Source organism: Phalacrocorax aristotelis, chromosome 9 (genome assembly GCF_949628215.1).
Source record: "Phalacrocorax aristotelis chromosome 9, bGulAri2.1, whole genome shotgun sequence".
Classification (NCBI taxonomy): Eukaryota; Metazoa; Chordata; class Aves; order Suliformes; family Phalacrocoracidae; genus Phalacrocorax; species Phalacrocorax aristotelis.
Genome location: NC_134284.1, coordinates 37,440,295 through 37,447,623, shown reverse-complemented (window position 1 = coordinate 37,447,623; position 7,329 = coordinate 37,440,295). Strand labels below are relative to the sequence as shown.

Below are 7,329 nucleotides of genomic sequence, written 5' to 3'. Positions count from 1 at the left end.
TTGAGGGGAGCCGCAACGCCCGGATTGGTGGAGAGGAGCGCTGCGTCACTGCCCGCCCGGGCGGCGAGAACCACTCTGTGTGTGTGTTGGGGGGGGGGGGGAATGGTGCCGGCCGGAAGTCGCAGAGCGGTACTTAGGGAGGCGGCGGCTCAGCCCCCCCCCCCCTTCTGCGCGGTGGTTCTGCCCGCCCCGCGCGGCTCTGGGAGCCGCTCCCGCCTCCCTTGGGTCCCGCCGACGGCGCTGCGTGGGCGTTGCAGGAGCCGGCGGCGCCCCGGGAGGGACCCGGCGCGGACCCGGGATGGACCCGGCTCCGCAGCAGCGCATGGAGGGTCTTTTTTTAAAAGACAGCAACAAATCCCGTCTACAACCGCCGGCTCCGATGGGGGCTGCAGTCAGACCTCTGAAAATGCAGGCAAGCGTTAGTCTCCGTCTTGGCTGAAAGATTAAGCACTAGGCTTTCATGTTTCAAGTAGAAAATGCGGGAGGTCGCCAGGCTCTCCCAGCTCCCCAGGCGGCACAGGGAAGAGCTTGCGGGGTAAGCTGAGCCTGATGCTTAGGCTAGTCCAGGTAGGCAGGCTTAGAAATGCAGATTTGGGTGAGAAACCACCTCTGTATTTACGGTAATTGACCAAATGGTGATGAATAAAGAGGAGCTGCCTTTAAAAAAAGTTATACTGGATATTTTGGGGTTCTGTGTGGTATCTTAATTTTTTTTTTTGTAATTAAAGTCTTTGGGCTTCTTACAGGAAATGCATACGGTAATTAGCGGCCCAGATTATAGAGCAGACAATGACCCCGCGCTTGCTGCTATCCAAAATGTCTAAGAATTCGCATGCGGAGGAGTAAAACCCAGGTACGCAGTTGTCAGCGTTACGAGTCGAAGGCAGGAGTGGCTCCGTGGTGGCGGGTCAGGAGCTGCAAGGAAAGTAGTTGGGTGAGAAGCACGTTTTGGGAGCGTAGGCTCTGTGGCCTCGCTCTGTGGCCAAGGAGCCCCTTGGCGAGGCTTTCACGTGCGCCTGAGCGGCTCCCTCGGGCCGAGAAGAGGTTAAAACCTGCGGGTGGATAAGGTGGGCGAGTGCTGCCCGTCACATGGCGGTGTATGGGCGCTCGCAGGCCATGGGCACGCGCTTCGGGAGGCCTTTGGTCACGGAAGGGACCTCTGCGAGCCGGGCGAGCTCTGGCCGGCATCAGCCGTGGGCCTTGGCCGCCCGCGCAGCGGTCGGCGGGGCCGGGGTCTCCGAGGGAAGCAGTGGGGCTGGCAGCCCCGCCGGTGGGGGCCGACTGGAGAAGGCGATGGGGAAAATGAAAGCAGAGCATGGAAAAGGCAAAACAGGAATGGCAAAAAAAAAAAAAAAAAGAAAAGGCTTTATTTACATTTTATGTTAGTAGTTGTGTGTCTCGCTGTGGTTTGGGTATAGCTGACGGTACAGCTGGCGCGGTCTCAGCCTGGCTAGCGCGGCACTGGTAAGCCGAAAGCAGTAGAGCAATCTGATTAGTTCACTGTAATAATGTCAGTTTCTAACAGTATGTATTGCACTGTAGTGGTTCGGCTCCTGTTAAAAAAAAAAAAAGAAAAAAGTTCAAACCACAATTTATTCCTTATCTCTAATGATATCTTAGTGCTACCGTAGTTTCTTAAATATTTATCAGATCAGCTTTTGCCTAAGTAATCAAAAGAAAAGAAAACTTGTTTTGCTCCGGTTACTTGCAGAAGCTATCATGCTTTTTCTTCCTTTCAGGAAAAAAAAAAACCCCAAAGTAGGATCCACAGAAAGCTGAGTCAGGTGTAGCTCCTTTCTAGTAACAGGTTTGTGAGATTTGGGGGTGTAGTTTAGATCGTTGTAGATGCCCATACTGGCTATAAACTTTGCTAAGAGGGCACAGCAAGTCCCCTTTTGTACATACTACCAGCTGCCAGTGGAGCTTCCTAAATAGTGTTTCTTGAATAATTTTTAAGCTTGTTGGCCAATTCTTTGCTCTGTGATGGAGAGAACAGGTTGATTGTATAGAGAAGAAGAATAATCCAGACTAAGTACAGAAAGTCCTTAAGGTAAAAAGAATGAGTGGAATAGTGTGGTTTTTGTTGGGCAGTGTGAGTTCAGGTGCTGCATGTAGCTGGAACAGCAGCTGTGTGCACAGGTGTTGTGGTTTAACCCCAGCTGGTAACTCAGCCCCAACTCAGCTGCTCACTTGCTCCCACCTGGTGGGACGGGGGAGAGAATCGGAAGGGTAGAAGCAAGAAAACTCATGGGTTGAGATAAGGACAGTTTAATAGGGGAAGCAAAACAGTAATGGTAATAGTAATAATAATAACAATATAATGAAAAGGAAAAGCAAAAGCCGTGCACACAAGCAAAGCAAACCAAGGAATTCATTCACTCCTTCCCACGGGCAGGCGGGTGCTCAGCCATCCCCAGGGAAGCTGGGCTAACGGTGACTGGGGAAGGGAAACAGCATCACCCCGAACATCCCCCCCTTCCTCCTCCTTCCCAAAGTGTATATACTGAGCATGACATCATATGGTGTGGGGTATCCCTTGGGTCAGCTGCCTTGGCTGTGCCCCCTCTGCTCCGGCTTCTTGTGCACCCGGCAGAGTGTGGGAGGCTGGAAAAGCCCTTGACTAGTGTAAGCGCTACGTAGCAACACTTAGCTGCTACTTAACAACTACTAAAACATCAATGTGCCATCAGTGCTATTCTCATGCCAAATCCAAAAGACACTGTACCAGCTACAGTGAAGAAAGTTAACTCTATCCCAGCCAAAACCAGCACAACAGGAGAGCTTATTCTGTGGGAGAGTGGACACATCTGGAGGCAAAATGTGCAAGTTCTTTGGTTCAAGGCCATACCTCCAAGTGACGGCTACTTAGTCGCTCTATCGGGTCTTTGTGCTGTGGGCTTAAAAGGAGACATATTTTCACACATCCCCCTGTACTGGGTACTGGGGAGGCCCCACCTCGAATGCTGGGCTCAGGTTTGGGCCCCTCGGGACAAGAAGGGCCTTGAGGGGCTGGAGCGTGTCCAGAGAAGGGCAGCGGGGCTGGGGCAGGGTCTGGAGCACAAGTGTGCTGGGGGGCGGCTGGGGGGGTTTAGCCTGGAGAAGAGGGGGCTGAGGGGAGCCCTTCTCGCTCTCTGCAGCTGCCTGAGAGGGGCTGGAGTGAGGGGGGGGTTGGTCTCTGCTCCCAAGTCACCACTGACAGTCCAGCAGACTATATATACATATAGTAAGTAGAGAGGCATAAGAATAAATGTCTGCAGTCCTCTGAGTGGTTTTACCCTGCTGCGGTCTGGCGTTCGCTCTTCTGTGTAATGTTTTTGTCCTGGAGAGGTGCCTGAGAAATGAAGAACCAAGGGACAAGCGGATTCTCTTAGTCCTTTGTCACCTGCGGCACCCATGAGAGAGCACCAGATGTTCTGTGTTCCCAAAACACGCTTCCAATGGGAGAAGTAGAGCAAAGCTTGTTTAAAATTAAGTATCTTTTGACTGTATCCCAATCAGCCAAGATGGATTACTGTTGATAATTAAGGAAATGTCATCTTGCCCTCAGGGTTTCCATTCTGTATTCCTGTAGTTATTGTGAAGCTCTGTGAAGAAGCTTAGCCTTTTATTGCTTCTTCCCTTTCTGGAGCTATTTTCCTGGTAGCTTAGTAATTACGTTGGTCATATCTACCCATCTGCCTAGCTGACTGCGCTTTACCCATTTGTTTTTATGAAAGGCATACTCCCGTTTCTGGGAGAAAACTAATTGTTTTCTTAATTTTTCATACTTTTTGTCGTTCACTTTATCCTTCAGATTTCTGAGATCTTAAATCAGTTAATTATATGGCTGAAGAAAAAAACCCAACTGCTTCCTTTGTTTGGGGGGAGGCAGAAGCAAATGCACATATATTTCATATATAAGTATACATATAGGTGTATATGGGATGGTTTATTACTGGCTTTAAAATCTAGAAATACAGACTAATCTTCATTTAACCTAATTAAACCTTTTCCTGCTGCAGATTACTGACGGACTTCATTGCATCTCAGATCTCTAGCCTATGTTTTACTTCCCTGTTTCCCTTGGTAGGATGATCTTGGGGCAGTGGAATGAATCTGTTACAGTAAAGCTTCACCTAAGCTTGCTTCAGCTCCCAGGGAACTGGAAGGTGTTCAGTGAGTTCACAGTCAGGGTCCTCCAGACTGAAATGTGAGAGGTTTGTGCGGTCTCGCGTCTGCTTCTGACAGAGCTCAGCAAATGGCTGAAAGCAGCGTTTTCATGGGCAGACTCTTACAGAGTATATTCGGGTTTCTGAGAGCCTGGTCTTTAAACAGCCCGAATACCTCTGAGACCTGCTGGAGTCAGTAGGGATGGCTGAGCCTCAGGGCTCAGCCTGGGGAATGTGGCTAAGCCTTCCTTCGGGCTGGCCGCTCCTTCTGCCTCTGCTCCTGCTCCACTCTGGCCTTGGCCACAGCACTTTGGTCTTCTCAAAGTGGGGATGGGGAGGTTTCTTAGGGCTTTTTTGATAACCTTAAAGGAAATTTTTGAGACATGTATGGTTTTAATTACACTAGCGAGGCAATGACCTATGCCAGTCACTTGCTGCAGTTACCAGAAGACATTTTTGATGGTGATAATTGGATTCCATCCTTCTATAGAAAAAGCTTGTGCCTTGCCACCCGCTGTGTCGGGAAACACGTGGCTGACCTTCCGCTTTTGGGGCAAAAGAGCAGCTAAGCCCTGCCGGTGCTGCGCTCAGGAAGGACATTGCGTCTGTAAGCGCCAGGGTCTGCCTTCACCCGTGCACGCAGATAGTGACGGTTTTTCCCAGCCTGCTAAGTGTGACTGAGGATTCCCTCCAGCCTGAGGGTTTGCCTGAAGCATTTCAAATGCTCAGAGACCTCCAGGAGCAACACTTGAAAACATGCATATTCTGACTGAAAGCAGTATAGCGGAGGGAGGTCTGCATTGCCCCCCACTTGCTGTTGTGGTCCTGAATGCCTTTGCATCAAGCGACATGAGCAAGTCAGGGTCACGCGTGTGCTCTATGCTGGGGAAATCTCTGCAGTATTTTGTACTCCATTTTCCAAAGATAAGGAAGTTTTCCTTCTCTCCCAGTTAAAAAGAGCTTTGTGTGCTAAGCTGACTTTTCACAAAACTCATTTACCAGCTGTTCTTCTCAACACTGGCCAGAATCAATAAATTAATGGGACTAGTCAGGATAGCTAAGCACAAGTTTAACTACTCATGACATTGTAATGAAGGGCGGAAATCTGTGGAGTGCACTAAAACCAACTTTTATGCAACTTTCACACATTGACTGCGACTCGCAGGCTGAGGCCTCGCTCAGCCAGACTTCAGTGGCATCAAACCAGAGCCGCGTGATGGTCTGCCGCAGGACATACTTTAAACCACCGGAATAGTTGTTGTCCAAGACTTGTGAGAGCATCAGATGATTTTTAGTTGTTGCTGTCCTTGGATGCGAGAACCATTGCAGGTTTTAGTTTTCAGAAAGATGCGAGCCTGTCCTGGTGAGAGTGGGACACCAGTAAAGTGTCTCAGGTTGGATCCAGTCCGGATCCTGCAACTGGAGAGAGCTCTCGAGGACGACCTTTTAGCATTTATCTTCCCTTTCAGATGTACAAGTCTCATTTAACAAATGATTTTAAGAACATTTCTGGTCCTAAACCCCTAGCTATACCTGTACCCTCTCTCTGTCATGTGCTAACAGTCAGTTTGAATATTGGTCAGGCTTCCTAGATAAAGGCCTTGCTATAAATGGGCTAAATTAGATCAGATTTGAAGTTTCACTTAAATGACGATTAACTGAAGTGCACTCACCTATGGGTGAGGGCTTCTTTACTTGCCCTTGCTCTAAATGTAATACGCTGATGGAAAACGTGATCACCCCAAGAACCCTGGTGGAACTCGTGCCGCTGGACAGGAGGGGCCTTTTGGTAAATACCTTCATTTCTTTCGTTTTTTTCCTCCCCATCCTTCAGTGCAAACACTGTCCCAGCGCTTCTACTTTGTATACTAGCCTCCAAGTAGTGAGGTTACAGCTGACAGAGCATTTCCTCTACCATTTCTTCCTCAGCATGTCATTGCTGTCCACTTGTCAGACTCACAAGATGTCTTTGGACAAATTCTGAAGACCCTTCCAAAACTGAGATAATTAAATCTGACGCGTGAGTAGGCTCTATGCTGTTGCGGGGACTCTGTCATACAAGTTTGTGATCTCTTAAATGCCCTTCAACACGGTGAATTTATTTGTGTGGATGTGTGTAACACTAACGTTCCCTTGAAGGAAAAAAAGAAAGAAAACCAACAGCTTCCACTAGCGCACTGCTGCTTCGTACGGCTGGTAACGCTGTGGCAGGATCGCGTTGAGCCGGGCTAAGGTGGGGCTTCTGCAAGGGCTTGCTTGTCACTGCTGGAAACGTGAGCCAGATTTAAGCAGCTGTTCCAGATTTTGATATCAGAGCTCTCTGATTTGCCTTCTAAGTGCTCCTGCTTGCAAAATGTCTAAGAAGTTTATTTTTAATTTTTTTTTTTTAGTTTAATCTCACACAGTTTGGAATGATCCGATTTTCAAATATGTGTATTGATTTTTCTGAAGAGTTCTGCTGGTGCTCCGTCAGGATGAAGGTGGGGTAGAAACAAATGGTGACTGAATAGCAATTCACAGCAGCGTGTGGTTTATGAACAAAAAAAGGCTGAAGCATCTTTTGTGTGTCTGTATGTCTGCTGGCTTGAGCAGCAACCAAATACTGATCCTCCTATACAAACACATCTGAGTGAACGCAAGACTTGTCACCGACAAAACACTGCCACACTCTTCTTCAGGTGACAATGTGGTGGCTGCCCCATTTATTTATAAAATAAGATTTTATAAAAACTTTATAAAATAACATTTTATTTTATTCTTTTGCCTCTTATGATTGGTGCATTATTACTTTCTCAGCCAGCAGCTCCAGGGGAGGAAAGAGGGAGTAGAAAAGGAGGCTGTGGTTTAGGGATATCAGAAAAATAATTACATGCAAGTAATGAATAAATGAAATAAAATGTTACTCTTCAAGCATCTGACCATGAAAACTTACTAATGTGTTTTGAATCTGGACCTACCTTTTAATACCTTTAAAGTCTACCTTCAAACAAGGCTGATTACTGCCTTTGATGGCTGGTTCCTTAATTGCCTTTTGTAAAGAGCTTTTCAGAAGCCTTTGGGGATTCAGGATGAAACTTCTGAACCAGTTTTGTCTCCGGTCTCTTATTCATGCTGATATGTGACCGAGGGATGCTTTTGTTTGCAAAGGTCAGAATGCACGTTTCTTATCAAAATAACCCAG

The 7,329-nt window shown here is 47.8% G+C and overlaps 1 long non-coding RNA gene across 1 annotated transcript in view; it reads left to right on the top strand.

The window, feature by feature from the left end:
* Positions 1-213: 213 nt before the first annotated feature.
* LOC142062237 (uncharacterized) overlaps positions 214-7,329 on the top strand; it is a 365,718-nt gene continuing 358,602 nt past the window's right edge. Inside the window, exons 1-2 of the long non-coding RNA XR_012662407.1 lie at positions 214-535; positions 747-853. This is a non-coding gene — a long non-coding RNA (uncharacterized LOC142062237). The remainder of the gene's footprint in view (positions 536-746; positions 854-7,329) is intronic.